This window comes from Hyla sarda, unplaced genomic scaffold (assembly GCF_029499605.1).
Source record: "Hyla sarda isolate aHylSar1 unplaced genomic scaffold, aHylSar1.hap1 scaffold_827, whole genome shotgun sequence".
Classification (NCBI taxonomy): Eukaryota; Metazoa; Chordata; class Amphibia; order Anura; family Hylidae; genus Hyla; species Hyla sarda.
This window is the reverse complement of record NW_026610854.1, coordinates 140,225-157,204: the sequence shown is the minus strand read 5'-3', so window position 1 is coordinate 157,204 and position 16,980 is coordinate 140,225. Positions and strand designations below refer to the sequence as shown.

The 16,980-nt window shown below is 45.5% G+C and overlaps 5 non-coding genes and 2 pseudogenes across 5 annotated transcripts; all 7 read right to left on the bottom strand.

Annotated features, from left to right (window-relative positions):
* Positions 1 to 1,370: 1,370 nt before the first annotated feature.
* On the bottom strand, positions 1,371 to 1,540 carry LOC130347244 (U2 spliceosomal RNA; annotated as a pseudogene).
* Positions 1,541 to 3,626: 2,086 nt separating this feature from the next.
* On the bottom strand, positions 3,627 to 3,796 carry LOC130347243 (U2 spliceosomal RNA; annotated as a pseudogene).
* Positions 3,797 to 5,895: 2,099 nt separating this feature from the next.
* Positions 5,896 to 6,086, bottom strand: LOC130347232 (U2 spliceosomal RNA). The gene has a single exon (XR_008885202.1). It is a non-coding gene; the product is annotated as a U2 spliceosomal RNA (small nuclear RNA).
* A 2,095-nt stretch (positions 6,087 to 8,181) lies between these two features.
* Positions 8,182 to 8,372, bottom strand: LOC130347228 (U2 spliceosomal RNA). Its single transcript, XR_008885199.1, has one exon. It is a non-coding gene; the product is annotated as a U2 spliceosomal RNA (small nuclear RNA).
* A 2,091-nt stretch (positions 8,373 to 10,463) lies between these two features.
* Positions 10,464 to 10,654, bottom strand: LOC130347231 (U2 spliceosomal RNA). Its single transcript, XR_008885201.1, has one exon. It is a non-coding gene; the product is annotated as a U2 spliceosomal RNA (small nuclear RNA).
* A 2,103-nt stretch (positions 10,655 to 12,757) lies between these two features.
* LOC130347230 (U2 spliceosomal RNA) lies at positions 12,758 to 12,948 on the bottom strand. The gene has a single exon (XR_008885200.1). It is a non-coding gene; the product is annotated as a U2 spliceosomal RNA (small nuclear RNA).
* A 2,092-nt stretch (positions 12,949 to 15,040) lies between these two features.
* On the bottom strand, positions 15,041 to 15,227 carry LOC130347245 (U2 spliceosomal RNA). The gene has a single exon (XR_008885211.1). It is a non-coding gene; the product is annotated as a U2 spliceosomal RNA (small nuclear RNA).
* Between the last annotated feature and the right edge of the window lie 1,753 nt (positions 15,228 to 16,980).

Sequence of the window (16,980 nt, the reverse complement as noted above, 5' to 3'; positions counted from 1 at the left end):
ATACACAGCAAAGGAGAGATGTTGTTTACACCTAGTGATGTCAGTGGTATTGAGTGACATCACAGCACAGTGCTAAGGCTCCTGGGCCTGGACACAGCAGCGGCTGCAATATCTCAACGGAGAATACGTTTATATATATGTGTGTGTGTGCGCGTATATATATATATATATATATATATATATATATATATATATATATATTTCTCCGCCGAAATCACTTTTAAACCCATTTCCACCTTTTTTTCCCTTCTCTTCCTCTTACTTTTTTTTCACGTTTTTTTACGTTTTTCTCCTTTTCGCCTCTTTTCTGGGCGTATTATTCTTCTTTTTCTTCTTTTTTTTCGTCTAATGCATACCCCATCAGTGCAGCAATGCTTATTCAATACCGCCAGCAGATGGAGACACTGGGGGATAATTTTCTAAGGATTTATACTGATTTTTCCTGTCTGAATTTGTCGCACAGAAAGTTGCAGGCCAAATATGTGTGACATTTCTGCGACTTTAGCTTCTAGAGCATTTTTACAACATTATACATAGGTGCTGAATACATAAAAAGCGACTGTTCAGCGACAGACAAGTCGCATCGGCTGAAAGTAGGCCAGAATGTCAGTCCATGTTGGAGCAGGTTTAGATACAGTCTAAAGCATAGATCTCAAAGTCTGTGCACAGAATTTAGCAAGGGCCTCGCACCTTCTGATGCATCAGGTAGGTGCACTATAGCATAGCCTAACCCTCTGTACTTTGGTCTATATTGATGCGGGACATAGACAGCCAGCTGATGACCAATCCATTAGTGCAATGGATGGCTGGAAGCATTTGTCTTTGCCTTTGCAATACCACAGAAGCAATGCATGGTCAATGTACAGCAATGACACACCTGTGTGAACAGCCAGGAGACCCCCCCATGTTATGTTACATAGTTACATAGTTAGTACGGTCGAAAAAAGACATATGTCCATCAAGTTCAACCAGGGAATTAAGGGGTAGGGGTGTGGCGCGATATTGGGGAAGGGATGAGATTTTATATTTCTTCATAAGCATTAATCTTATTTTGTCAATTAGGAACATTCAGCACCCACCCGCTATCAAGGCAGCTGCCTATCATGTCATGCCCTACCTGCACAGGTGTGCTGGCTACTCAAATGATCCAATTAAGGAGGCCATTTAGTCAGCAGCAGCAGAAGTCCTGTGCCTGGACGCTCCAACAGCGGCCAGACACAAGCAGAAGCAGCAGAAGCAGCAGCAGCACCACCTTTTGTTTTTTGGCTGCAGCAGCAGCAGCAGCAGCAAGGCCCACAGGGCTGGCTAGCTGGCTAGCCAGCAAGCAGGTAGCAATGAAAGTAGGAATCTTTCTTTTTAACCCTGTAAGGGGGTGGTGCACTGTACCCGAAGATACTGCCATATCGGGTCAATGCATAGGGCGACGGAAGCAAGCTTCGAAATCGGCCCCCGTTCTCAAAAATCCATTTAATATATGGTCCCCAGATAGGGGACGTATCAGATACTACACTTGATCTTAGCCAAAAGGCCGAGAAGCGATAACCGTGAAAGGGGCGGGCCCAACAAGGTCCCCTTCATGGGCACTATCACTGCTTGCTGTCAGGGAGGCTGCCAGACAATTTTCCATGCACACTCTGGGCTGGGGGGCAGTCAACCACCAGTACACACAGCAGAACCTAAACCCATACCATTATTGCTAAGCAGCAAGACAGGGGCCCATTGCACTCCCACGGGGCCTTTTTAAATGCAATCCATAACCCGGATTTGCCAGGAACCCTTCTTACTCCTCCTACTTGCATGTGACACTGGGCTTAGGATCTGCATAGGAAACACACACACAAGCACACACCTACCTTTGTTGCCTGCAGATGCCTCCTTGGCTGTCCCCAAACGGTATCAAACCAACACCCACGGGAAGCTGTAAGCATAGAGGACATGCCTGCACCCCATTGGACTTACCTGTGTGGGTTAAATCCGGGTTATTTGACAACCTATGGCGGTGATGGTTCTGCTCAGGCAGAGCAGTGCTGATGCTCCTCATAAAGCTGTCGCTGCTGTGAAGGTTCTAGGTGACATCACAATCCCTATGGTTACATACACAACAAAGCTGGGTTGTTGTTGTTTACACTCTGCAAGGCCTGTGGAAGTGAGTGACATCATAGCACTGTAGTTCTGAGGGTTCTAGATGGATGCAACAATCTCCTGTTGCTTCTATGAAGGCCATAATAGACGACATCACCAAACAGCTCCATAGTCACATACACAGCAAAGGAGAGATGTTGTTTACACCTAGTGATGTCAGTGGTATTGAGTGACATCACAGCACAGTGCTAAGGCTCCTGGGCCTGGACACAGCAGCGGCTGCAATATCTCAACGGAGAATACGTTTATATATATGTGTGTGTGTGCGCGTATATATATATATATATATATATATATATATATATATATATATATTTCTCCGCCGAAATCACTTTTAAACCCATTTCCACCTTTTTTTCCCTTCTCTTCCTCTTACTTTTTTTTCACGTTTTTTTACGTTTTTCTCCTTTTCGCCTCTTTTCTGGGCGTATTATTCTTCTTTTTCTTCTTTTTTTTCGTCTAATGCATACCCCATCAGTGCAGCAATGCTTATTCAATACCGCCAGCAGATGGAGACACTGGGGGATAATTTTCTAAGGATTTATACTGATTTTTCCTGTCTGAATTTGTCGCACAGAAAGTTGCAGGCCAAATATGTGTGACATTTCTGCGACTTTAGCTTCTAGAGCATTTTTACAACATTATACATAGGTGCTGAATACATAAAAAGCGACTGTTCAGCGACAGACAAGTCGCATCGGCTGAAAGTAGGCCAGAATGTCAGTCCATGTTGGAGCAGGTTTAGATACAGTCTAAAGCATAGATCTCAAAGTCTGTGCACAGAATTTAGCAAGGGCCTCGCACCTTCTGATGCATCAGGTAGGTGCACTATAGCATAGCCTAACCCTCTGTACTTTGGTCTATATTGATGCGGGACATAGACAGCCAGCTGATGACCAATCCATTAGTGCAATGGATGGCTGGAAGCATTTGTCTTTGCCTTTGCAATACCACAGAAGCAATGCATGGTCAATGTACAGCAATGACACACCTGTGTGAACAGCCAGGAGACCCCCCCATGTTATGTTACATAGTTACATAGTTAGTACGGTCGAAAAAAGACATATGTCCATCAAGTTCAACCAGGGAATTAAGGGGTAGGGGTGTGGCGCGATATTGGGGAAGGGATGAGATTTTATATTTCTTCATAAGCATTAATCTTATTTTGTCAATTAGGAACATTCAGCACCCACCCGCTATCAAGGCAGCTGCCTATCATGTCATGCCCTACCTGCACAGGTGTGCTGGCTACTCAAATGATCCAATTAAGGAGGCCATTTAGTCAGCAGCAGCAGAAGTCCTGTGCCTGGACGCTCCAACAGCGGCCAGACACAAGCAGAAGCAGCAGAAGCAGCAGCAGCACCACCTTTTGTTTTTTGGCTGCAGCAGCAGCAGCAGCAGCAAGGCCCACAGGGCTGGCTAGCTGGCTAGCCAGCAAGCAGGTAGCAATGAAAGTAGGAATCTTTCTTTTTAACCCTGTAAGGGGGTGGTGCACTGTACCCGAAGATACTGCCATATCGGGTCAATGCATAGGGCGACGGAAGCAAGCTTCGAAATCGGCCCCCGTTCTCAAAAATCCATTTAATATATGGTCCCCAGATAGGGGACGTATCAGATACTACACTTGATCTTAGCCAAAAGGCCGAGAAGCGATAACCGTGAAAGGGGCGGGCCCAACAAGGTCCCCTTCATGGGCACTATCACTGCTTGCTGTCAGGGAGGCTGCCAGACAATTTTCCATGCACACTCTGGGCTGGGGGGCAGTCAACCACCAGTACACACAGCAGAACCTAAACCCATACCATTATTGCTAAGCAGCAAGACAGGGGCCCATTGCACTCCCACGGGGCCTTTTTAAATGCAATCCATAACCCGGATTTGCCAGGAACCCTTCTTACTCCTCCTACTTGCATGTGACACTGGGCTTAGGATCTGCATAGGAAACACACACACAAGCACACACCTACCTTTGTTGCCTGCAGATGCCTCCTTGGCTGTCCCCAAACGGTATCAAACCAACACCCACGGGAAGCTGTAAGCATAGAGGACATGCCTGCACCCCATTGGACTTACCTGTGTGGGTTAAATCCGGGTTATTTGACAACCTATGGCGGTGATGGTTCTGCTCAGGCAGAGCAGTGCTGATGCTCCTCATAAAGCTGTCGCTGCTGTGAAGGTTCTAGGTGACATCACAATCCCTATGGTTACATACACAACAAAGCTGGGTTGTTGTTGTTTACACTCTGCAAGGCCTGTGGAAGTGAGTGACATCATAGCACTGTAGTTCTGAGGGTTCTAGATGGATGCAACAATCTCCTGTTGCTTCTATGAAGGCCATAATAGACGACATCACCAAACAGCTCCATAGTCACATACACAGCAAAGGAGAGATGTTGTTTACACCTAGTGATGTCAGTGGTATTGAGTGACATCACAGCACAGTGCTAAGGCTCCTGGGCCTGGACACAGCAGCGGCTGCAATATCTCAACGGAGAATACGTTTATATATATGTGTGTGTGTGCGCGTATATATATATATATATATATATATATATATATATATATATATATATTTCTCCGCCGAAATCACTTTTAAACCCATTTCCACCTTTTTTTCCCTTCTCTTCCTCTTACTTTTTTTTCACGTTTTTTTACGTTTTTCTCCTTTTCGCCTCTTTTCTGGGCGTATTATTCTTCTTTTTCTTCTTTTTTTTCGTCTAATGCATACCCCATCAGTGCAGCAATGCTTATTCAATACCGCCAGCAGATGGAGACACTGGGGGATAATTTTCTAAGGATTTATACTGATTTTTCCTGTCTGAATTTGTCGCACAGAAAGTTGCAGGCCAAATATGTGTGACATTTCTGCGACTTTAGCTTCTAGAGCATTTTTACAACATTATACATAGGTGCTGAATACATAAAAAGCGACTGTTCAGCGACAGACAAGTCGCATCGGCTGAAAGTAGGCCAGAATGTCAGTCCATGTTGGAGCAGGTTTAGATACAGTCTAAAGCATAGATCTCAAAGTCTGTGCACAGAATTTAGCAAGGGCCTCGCACCTTCTGATGCATCAGGTAGGTGCACTATAGCATAGCCTAAGCATAGCCTAACCCTCTGTACTTTGGTCTATATTGATGCGGGACATAGACAGCCAGCTGATGACCAATCCATTAGTGCAATGGATGGCTGGAAGCATTTGTCTTTGCCTTTGCAATACCACAGAAGCAATGCATGGTCAATGTACAGCAATGACACACCTGTGTGAACAGCCAGGAGACCCCCCCATGTTATGTTACATAGTTACATAGTTAGTACGGTCGAAAAAAGACATATGTCCATCAAGTTCAACCAGGGAATTAAGGGGTAGGGGTGTGGCGCGATATTGGGGAAGGGATGAGATTTTATATTTCTTCATAAGCATTAATCTTATTTTGTCAATTAGGAACATTCAGCACCCACCCGCTATCAAGGCAGCTGCCTATCATGTCATGCCCTACCTGCACAGGTGTGCTGGCTACTCAAATGATCCAATTAAGGAGGCCATTTAGTCAGCAGCAGCAGAAGTCCTGTGCCTGGACGCTCCAACAGCGGCCAGACACAAGCAGAAGCAGCAGAAGCAGCAGCAGCACCACCTTTTGTTTTTTGGCTGCAGCAGCAGCAGCAGCAGCAAGGCCCACAGGGCTGGCTAGCTGGCTAGCCAGCAAGCAGGTAGCAATGAAAGTAGGAATCTTTCTTTTTAACCCTGTAAGGGGGTGGTGCACTGTACCCGAAGATACTGCCATATCGGGTCAATGCATAGGGCGACGGAAGCAAGCTTCGAAATCGGCCCCCGTTCTCAAAAATCCATTTAATATATGGTCCCCAGATAGGGGACGTATCAGATATTAAACTGATAAGAACAGATACTACACTTGATCTTAGCCAAAAGGCCGAGAAGCGATAACCGTGAAAGGGGCGGGCCCAACAAGGTCCCCTTCATGGGCACTATCACTGCTTGCTGTCAGGGAGGCTGCCAGACAATTTTCCATGCACACTCTGGGCTGGGGGGCAGTCAACCACCAGTACACACAGCAGAACCTAAACCCATACCATTATTGCTAAGCAGCAAGACAGGGGCCCATTGCACTCCCACGGGGCCTTTTTAAATGCAATCCATAACCCGGATTTGCCAGGAACCCTTCTTACTCCTCCTACTTGCATGTGACACTGGGCTTAGGATCTGCATAGGAAACACACACACAAGCACACACCTACCTTTGTTGCCTGCAGATGCCTCCTTGGCTGTCCCCAAACGGTATCAAACCAACACCCACGGGAAGCTGTAAGCATAGAGGACATGCCTGCACCCCATTGGACTTACCTGTGTGGGTTAAATCCGGGTTATTTGACAACCTATGGCGGTGATGGTTCTGCTCAGGCAGAGCAGTGCTGATGCTCCTCATAAAGCTGTCGCTGCTGTGAAGGTTCTAGGTGACATCACAATCCCTATGGTTACATACACAACAAAGCTGGGTTGTTGTTGTTTACACTCTGCAAGGCCTGTGGAAGTGAGTGACATCATAGCACTGTAGTTCTGAGGGTTCTAGATGGATGCAACAATCTCCTGTTGCTTCTATGAAGGCCATAATAGACGACATCACCAAACAGCTCCATAGTCACATACACAGCAAAGGAGAGATGTTGTTTACACCTAGTGATGTCAGTGGTATTGAGTGACATCACAGCACAGTGCTAAGGCTCCTGGGCCTGGACACAGCAGCGGCTGCAATATCTCAACGGAGAATACGTTTATATATATGTGTGTGTGTGCGCGTATATATATATATATATATATATATATATATATATATATATATATTTCTCCGCCGAAATCACTTTTAAACCCATTTCCACCTTTTTTTCCCTTCTCTTCCTCTTACTTTTTTTTCACGTTTTTTTACGTTTTTCTCCTTTTCGCCTCTTTTCTGGGCGTATTATTCTTCTTTTTCTTCTTTTTTTTCGTCTAATGCATACCCCATCAGTGCAGCAATGCTTATTCAATACCGCCAGCAGATGGAGACACTGGGGGATAATTTTCTAAGGATTTATACTGATTTTTCCTGTCTGAATTTGTCGCACAGAAAGTTGCAGGCCAAATATGTGTGACATTTCTGCGACTTTAGCTTCTAGAGCATTTTTACAACATTATACATAGGTGCTGAATACATAAAAAGCGACTGTTCAGCGACAGACAAGTCGCATCGGCTGAAAGTAGGCCAGAATGTCAGTCCATGTTGGAGCAGGTTTAGATACAGTCTAAAGCATAGATCTCAAAGTCTGTGCACAGAATTTAGCAAGGGCCTCGCACCTTCTGATGCATCAGGTAGGTGCACTATAGCATAGCCTAACCCTCTGTACTTTGGTCTATATTGATGCGGGACATAGACAGCCAGCTGATGACCAATCCATTAGTGCAATGGATGGCTGGAAGCATTTGTCTTTGCCTTTGCAATACCACAGAAGCAATGCATGGTCAATGTACAGCAATGACACACCTGTGTGAACAGCCAGGAGACCCCCCCATGTTATGTTACATAGTTACATAGTTAGTACGGTCGAAAAAAGACATATGTCCATCAAGTTCAACCAGGGAATTAAGGGGTAGGGGTGTGGCGCGATATTGGGGAAGGGATGAGATTTTATATTTCTTCATAAGCATTAATCTTATTTTGTCAATTAGGAACATTCAGCACCCACCCGCTATCAAGGCAGCTGCCTATCATGTCATGCCCTACCTGCACAGGTGTGCTGGCTACTCAAATGATCCAATTAAGGAGGCCATTTAGTCAGCAGCAGCAGAAGTCCTGTGCCTGGACGCTCCAACAGCGGCCAGACACAAGCAGAAGCAGCAGAAGCAGCAGCAGCACCACCTTTTGTTTTTTGGCTGCAGCAGCAGCAGCAGCAGCAGCAGCAGCAAGGCCCACAGGGCTGGCTAGCTGGCTAGCCAGCAAGCAGGTAGCAATGAAAGTAGGAATCTTTCTTTTTAACCCTGTAAGGGGGTGGTGCACTGTACCCGAAGATACTGCCATATCGGGTCAATGCATAGGGCGACGGAAGCAAGCTTCGAAATCGCCCCCCGTTCTCAAAAATCCATTTAATATATGGTCCCCAGATAGGGGACGTATCAGATATTAAACTGATAAGAACAGATACTACACTTGATCTTAGCCAAAAGGCCGAGAAGCGATAACCGTGAAAGGGGCGGGCCCAACAAGGTCCCCTTCATGGGCACTATCACTGCTTGCTGTCAGGGAGGCTGCCAGACAATTTTCCATGCACACTCTGGGCTGGGGGGCAGTCAACCACCAGTACACACAGCAGAACCTAAACCCATACCATTATTGCTAAGCAGCAAGACAGGGGCCCATTGCACTCCCACGGGGCCTTTTTAAATGCAATCCATAACCCGGATTTGCCAGGAACCCTTCTTACTCCTCCTACTTGCATGTGACACTGGGCTTAGGATCTGCATAGGAAACACACACACAAGCACACACCTACCTTTGTTGCCTGCAGATGCCTCCTTGGCTGTCCCCAAACGGTATCAAACCAACACCCACGGGAAGCTGTAAGCATAGAGGACATGCCTGCACCCCATTGGACTTACCTGTGTGGGTTAAATCCGGGTTATTTGACAACCTATGGCGGTGATGGTTCTGCTCAGGCAGAGCAGTGCTGATGCTCCTCATAAAGCTGTCGCTGCTGTGAAGGTTCTAGGTGACATCACAATCCCTATGGTTACATACACAACAAAGCTGGGTTGTTGTTGTTTACACTCTGCAAGGCCTGTGGAAGTGAGTGACATCATAGCACTGTAGTTCTGAGGGTTCTAGATGGATGCAACAATCTCCTGTTGCTTCTATGAAGGCCATAATAGACGACATCACCAAACAGCTCCATAGTCACATACACAGCAAAGGAGAGATGTTGTTTACACCTAGTGATGTCAGTGGTATTGAGTGACATCACAGCACAGTGCTAAGGCTCCTGGGCCTGGACACAGCAGCGGCTGCAATATCTCAACGGAGAATACGTTTATATATATGTGTGTGTGTGCTCGTATATATATATATATATATATATATATATATATATATATATATATATTTCTCCGCCGAAATCACTTTTAAACCCATTTCCACCTTTTTTTCCCTTCTCTTCCTCTTACTTTTTTTTCACGTTTTTTTACGTTTTTCTCCTTTTCGCCTCTTTTCTGGGCGTATTATTCTTCTTTTTCTTCTTTTTTTTCGTCTAATGCATACCCCATCAGTGCAGCAATGCTTATTCAATACCGCCAGCAGATGGAGACACTGGGGGATAATTTTCTAAGGATTTATACTGATTTTTCCTGTCTGAATTTGTCGCACAGAAAGTTGCAGGCCAAATATGTGTGACATTTCTGCGACTTTAGCTTCTAGAGCATTTTTACAACATTATACATAGGTGCTGAATACATAAAAAGCGACTGTTCAGCGACAGACAAGTCGCATCGGCTGAAAGTAGGCCAGAATGTCAGTCCATGTTGGAGCAGGTTTAGATACAGTCTAAAGCATAGATCTCAAAGTCTGTGCACAGAATTTAGCAAGGGCCTCGCACCTTCTGATGCATCAGGTAGGTGCACTATAGCATAGCCTAACCCTCTGTACTTTGGTCTATATTGATGCGGGACATAGACAGCCAGCTGATGACCAATCCATTAGTGCAATGGATGGCTGGAAGCATTTGTCTTTGCCTTTGCAATACCACAGAAGCAATGCATGGTCAATGTACAGCAATGACACACCTGTGTGAACAGCCAGGAGACCCCCCCATGTTATGTTACATAGTTACATAGTTAGTACGGTCGAAAAAAGACATATGTCCATCAAGTTCAACCAGGGAATTAAGGGGTAGGGGTGTGGCGCGATATTGGGGAAGGGATGAGATTTTATATTTCTTCATAAGCATTAATCTTATTTTGTCAATTAGGAACATTCAGCACCCACCCGCTATCAAGGCAGCTGCCTATCATGTCATGCCCTACCTGCACAGGTGTGCTGGCTACTCAAATGATCCAATTAAGGAGGCCATTTAGTCAGCAGCAGCAGAAGTCCTGTGCCTGGACGCTCCAACAGCGGCCAGACACAAGCAGAAGCAGCAGAAGCAGCAGCAGCACCACCTTTTGTTTTTTGGCTGCAGCAGCAGCAGCAGCAGCAGCAAGGCCCACAGGGCTGGCTAGCTGGCTAGCCAGCAAGCAGGTAGCAATGAAAGTAGGAATCTTTCTTTTTAACCCTGTAAGGGGGTGGTGCACTGTACCCGAAGATACTGCCATATCGGGTCAATGCATAGGGCGACGGAAGCAAGCTTCGAAATCGGCCCCCGTTCTCAAAAATCCATTTAATATATGGTCCCCAGATAGGGGACGTATCAGATATTAAACTGATAAGAACAGATACTACACTTGATCTTAGCCAAAAGGCCGAGAAGCGATAACCGTGAAAGGGGCGGGCCCAACAAGGTCCCCTTCATGGGCACTATCACTGCTTGCTGTCAGGGAGGCTGCCAGACAATTTTCCATGCACACTCTGGGCTGGGGGGCAGTCAACCACCAGTACACACAGCAGAACCTAAACCCATACCATTATTGCTAAGCAGCAAGACAGGGGCCCATTGCACTCCCACGGGGCCTTTTTAAATGCAATCCATAACCCGGATTTGCCAGGAACCCTTCTTACTCCTCCTACTTGCATGTGACACTGGGCTTAGGATCTGCATAGGAAACACACACACAAGCACACACCTACCTTTGTTGCCTGCAGATGCCTCCTTGGCTGTCCCCAAACGGTATCAAACCAACACCCACGGGAAGCTGTAAGCATAGAGGACATGCCTGCACCCCATTGGACTTACCTGTGTGGGTTAAATCCGGGTTATTTGACAACCTATGGCGGTGATGGTTCTGCTCAGGCAGAGCAGTGCTGATGCTCCTCATAAAGCTGTCGCTGCTGTGAAGGTTCTAGGTGACATCACAATCCCTATGGTTACATACACAACAAAGCTGGGTTGTTGTTGTTTACACTCTGCAAGGCCTGTGGAAGTGAGTGACATCATAGCACTGTAGTTCTGAGGGTTCTAGATGGATGCAACAATCTCCTGTTGCTTCTATGAAGGCCATAATAGACGACATCACCAAACAGCTCCATAGTCACATACACAGCAAAGGAGAGATGTTGTTTACACCTAGTGATGTCAGTGGTATTGAGTGACATCACAGCACAGTGCTAAGGCTCCTGGGCCTGGACACAGCAGCGGCTGCAATATCTCAACGGAGAATACGTTTATATATATGTGTGTGTGTGCGCGTATATATATATATATATATATATATATATATATATATATATATATATATATATTTCTCCGCCGAAATCACTTTTAAACCCATTTCCACCTTTTTTTCCCTTCTCTTCCTCTTACTTTTTTTTCACGTTTTTTTACGTTTTTCTCCTTTTCGCCTCTTTTCTGGGCGTATTATTCTTCTTTTTCTTCTTTTTTTTCGTCTAATGCATACCCCATCAGTGCAGCAATGCTTATTCAATACCGCCAGCAGATGGAGACACTGGGGGATAATTTTCTAAGGATTTATACTGATTTTTCCTGTCTGAATTTGTCGCACAGAAAGTTGCAGGCCAAATATGTGTGACATTTCTGCGACTTTAGCTTCTAGAGCATTTTTACAACATTATACATAGGTGCTGAATACATAAAAAGCGACTGTTCAGCGACAGACAAGTCGCATCGGCTGAAAGTAGGCCAGAATGTCAGTCCATGTTGGAGCAGGTTTAGATACAGTCTAAAGCATAGATCTCAAAGTCTGTGCACAGAATTTAGCAAGGGCCTCGCACCTTCTGATGCATCAGGTAGGTGCACTATAGCATAGCCTAACCCTCTGTACTTTGGTCTATATTGATGCGGGACATAGACAGCCAGCTGATGACCAATCCATTAGTGCAATGGATGGCTGGAAGCATTTGTCTTTGCCTTTGCAATACCACAGAAGCAATGCATGGTCAATGTACAGCAATGACACACCTGTGTGAACAGCCAGGAGACCCCCCCATGTTATGTTACATAGTTACATAGTTAGTACGGTCGAAAAAAGACATATGTCCATCAAGTTCAACCAGGGAATTAAGGGGTAGGGGTGTGGCGCGATATTGGGGAAGGGATGAGATTTTATATTTCTTCATAAGCATTAATCTTATTTTGTCAATTAGGAACATTCAGCACCCACCCGCTATCAAGGCAGCTGCCTATCATGTCATGCCCTACCTGCACAGGTGTGCTGGCTACTCAAATGATCCAATTAAGGAGGCCATTTAGTCAGCAGCAGCAGAAGTCCTGTGCCTGGACGCTCCAACAGCGGCCAGACACAAGCAGAAGCAGCAGAAGCAGCAGCAGCACCACCTTTTGTTTTTTGGCTGCAGCAGCAGCAGCAGCAGCAGCAGCAGCAAGGCCCACAGGGCTGGCTAGCTGGCTAGCCAGCAAGCAGGTAGCAATGAAAGTAGGAATCTTTCTTTTTAACCCTGTAAGGGGGTGGTGCACTGTACCCGAAGATACTGCCATATCGGGTCAATGCATAGGGCGACGGAAGCAAGCTTCGAAATCGGCCCCCGTTCTCAAAAATCCATTTAATATATGGTCCCCAGATAGGGGACGTATCAGATATTAAACTGATAAGAACAGATACTACACTTGATCTTAGCCAAAAGGCCGAGAAGCGATAACCGTGAAAGGGGCGGGCCCAACAAGGTCCCCTTCATGGGCACTATCACTGCTTGCTGTCAGGGAGGCTGCCAGACAATTTTCCATGCACACTCTGGGCTGGGGGGCAGTCAACCACCAGTACACACAGCAGAACCTAAACCCATACCATTATTGCTAAGCAGCAAGACAGGGGCCCATTGCACTCCCACGGGGCCTTTTTAAATGCAATCCATAACCCGGATTTGCCAGGAACCCTTCTTACTCCTCCTACTTGCATGTGACACTGGGCTTAGGATCTGCATAGGAAACACACACACAAGCACACACCTACCTTTGTTGCCTGCAGATGCCTCCTTGGCTGTCCCCAAACGGTATCAAACCAACACCCACGGGAAGCTGTAAGCATAGAGGACATGCCTGCACCCCATTGGACTTACCTGTGTGGGTTAAATCCGGGTTATTTGACAACCTATGGCGGTGATGGTTCTGCTCAGGCAGAGCAGTGCTGATGCTCCTCATAAAGCTGTCGCTGCTGTGAAGGTTCTAGGTGACATCACAATCCCTATGGTTACATACACAACAAAGCTGGGTTGTTGTTGTTTACACTCTGCAAGGCCTGTGGAAGTGAGTGACATCATAGCACTGTAGTTCTGAGGGTTCTAGATGGATGCAACAATCTCCTGTTGCTTCTATGAAGGCCATAATAGACGACATCACCAAACAGCTCCATAGTCACATACACAGCAAAGGAGAGATGTTGTTTACACCTAGTGATGTCAGTGGTATTGAGTGACATCACAGCACAGTGCTAAGGCTCCTGGGCCTGGACACAGCAGCGGCTGCAATATCTCAACGGAGAATACGTTTATATATATGTGTGTGTGTGCGCGTATATATATATATATATATATATATATATATATATATATATATATTTCTCCGCCGAAATCACTTTTAAACCCATTTCCACCTTTTTTTCCCTTCTCTTCCTCTTACTTTTTTTTCACGTTTTTTTACGTTTTTCTCCTTTTCGCCTCTTTTCTGGGCGTATTATTCTTCTTTTTCTTCTTTTTTTTCGTCTAATGCATACCCCATCAGTGCAGCAATGCTTATTCAATACCGCCAGCAGATGGAGACACTGGGGGATAATTTTCTAAGGATTTATACTGATTTTTCCTGTCTGAATTTGTCGCACAGAAAGTTGCAGGCCAAATATGTGTGACATTTCTGCGACTTTAGCTTCTAGAGCATTTTTACAACATTATACATAGGTGCTGAATACATAAAAAGCGACTGTTCAGCGACAGACAAGTCGCATCGGCTGAAAGTAGGCCAGAATGTCAGTCCATGTTGGAGCAGGTTTAGATACAGTCTAAAGCATAGATCTCAAAGTCTGTGCACAGAATTTAGCAAGGGCCTCGCACCTTCTGATGCATCAGGTAGGTGCACTATAGCATAGCCTAACCCTCTGTACTTTGGTCTATATTGATGCGGGACATAGACAGCCAGCTGATGACCAATCCATTAGTGCAATGGATGGCTGGAAGCATTTGTCTTTGCCTTTGCAATACCACAGAAGCAATGCATGGTCAATGTACAGCAATGACACACCTGTGTGAACAGCCAGGAGACCCCCCCATGTTATGTTACATAGTTACATAGTTAGTACGGTCGAAAAAAGACATATGTCCATCAAGTTCAACCAGGGAATTAAGGGGTAGGGGTGTGGCGCGATATTGGGGAAGGGATGAGATTTTATATTTCTTCATAAGCATTAATCTTATTTTGTCAATTAGGAACATTCAGCACCCACCCGCTATCAAGGCAGCTGCCTATCATGTCATGCCCTACCTGCACAGGTGTGCTGGCTACTCAAATGATCCAATTAAGGAGGCCATTTAGTCAGCAGCAGCAGAAGTCCTGTGCCTGGACGCTCCAACAGCGGCCAGACACAAGCAGAAGCAGCAGAAGCAGCAGCAGCACCACCTTTTGTTTTTTGGCTGCAGCAGCAGCAGCAGCAGCAGCAGCAAGGCCCACAGGGCTGGCTAGCTGGCTAGCCAGCAAGCAGGTAGCAATGAAAGTAGGAATCTTTCTTTTTAACCCTGTAAGGGGGTGGTGCACTGTACCCGAAGATACTGCCATATCGGGTCAATGCATAGGGCGACGGAAGCAAGCTTCGAAATCGGCCCCCGTTCTCAAAAATCCATTTAATATATGGTCCCCAGATAGGGGACGTATCAGATATTAAACTGATAAGAACAGATTTTTTTTTTTAAGTTAGCCCTCAGAAACTCAATCAGAGTTCCAAGATCTTATTTGAACTCGATTGTTGCTCATCATCAGGTAACCCATTTTTTATTTCTTCTTAACACTAATGACCACAAAATAAAATCAATAAAAAAGATTTAACCAGAAAAAAAAACATACACATTTACAATAACAAACAAACATTGCTTTCACCAGTAATTAATCAGAGAGACATTCCATTTCTCCAGGCATATACCATTAGGAAATCTATCATTCCACGGTTTATCGTTCCTCTTATCATCTGTCTTTTTACCGGAAGTCCCAACCAAGATGGAACTTTATAAGTGTCCAAAAATCTGTCCATATCAGCTTGAAATGAAAAATACACTTTGTCTCTAGCTTCCTCGTACCGATTTTCATATTTCGACCTTAATTCCATTAAATCCATATCAAATGGTCTTCTTTCCTTTTTTGGCATATTTTCCAACATGCCATCCAAAACACCTCCAAATTCCATTGGTACATAAACCTCTTCTTTCTTTTTCTTTTCTTCAGCCACTTTTCTGGCTGGAACTTCCTCCAACTCAGGTTCTCCAATTTCTTCTTCTTCCCTACTCCTTTTAGCTGTTTCCTTTTTCGTTGTTTGTTTCTTGGGACATACATTTACCAGGTGATCTTCCTCACCGCACAGATGACACTTCTTTTTTTTGTTGTTGTTGCAGGTGTCTGCTTCATGACCTCCCTCCTGGCACTTATAGCACCATGAGTGAGTACATAGGTCTTTCCCGTGCCCGTATTGTTTACATTTACGGCAAAATTCCTCCATCCCTGAATAGAACAAGTCACCATTGACCGATCCAATTTTGAATCGCCCAGGTGGATAAATCACTTTACCGTCAGGTTCCTTTTTAAATTTAACTTTAAATTTCCATTTTGTAGTCCATAGGCCATATTGGTTCAGGACTTTTCCCTTTGACAGAATATTGTCACAGAATCTAGAAAGAAAAGTCTCAATGTCTTTTTCCAGTATATATGGGCTATACATCCGTACCGTCAATATTTTCTCCTGGTTCGGAAAATGCGGGGTCACCTCCACACCCTCCAAAACTGGATTGGCCTTCTTTTGCTGGTACTTGCTGCAAAAAAAATTAAAGTCCTCTTCAGAAGCCAATATAACATCGTAGTGTCCATTTCTTGGGAATTCAAGCATAGACAGGATTTGTTCCTTCTTAATTTCCAGCAACTTGAATAAGATCTCCTCGACCACGAAACATAATCCTTTTCCTCTCTTGCAGGTATCCAATAAGGAAATCCGAACTCCATTTCTGAGCTTAGCATACTCAGGGATGCCTTCTGATGATGCTCCACTTGATCCAGCCATGTCCATCAGGATAAACACCTCCCCCACTGTAAGCAGGTAGGTGGTGGTGATCGCTCCCCGTTGTCTGGGGACTAAGCCGGCTCCCTAATAGCAGCAGGGGGGTGAAGTCCCTCCGTTAAGAAGGACGATCCCCCCAGGCAAAGGAGCCGGGTACCCCAGACACCCTCTGGCCAGACCAAGTGAGCAGAACTACACTTGATCTTAGCCAAAAGGCCGAGAAGCGATAACCGTGAAAGGGGCGGGCCCAACAAGGTCCCCTTCATGGGCACTATCACTGCTTGCTGTCAGGGAGGCTGCCAGACAATTTTCCATGCACACTCTGGGCTGGGGGGCAGTCAACCACCAGTACACACAGCAGAACCTAAACCCATACCATTATTGCTAAGCAGCAAGACAGGGGCCCATTGCACTCCCACGGGGCC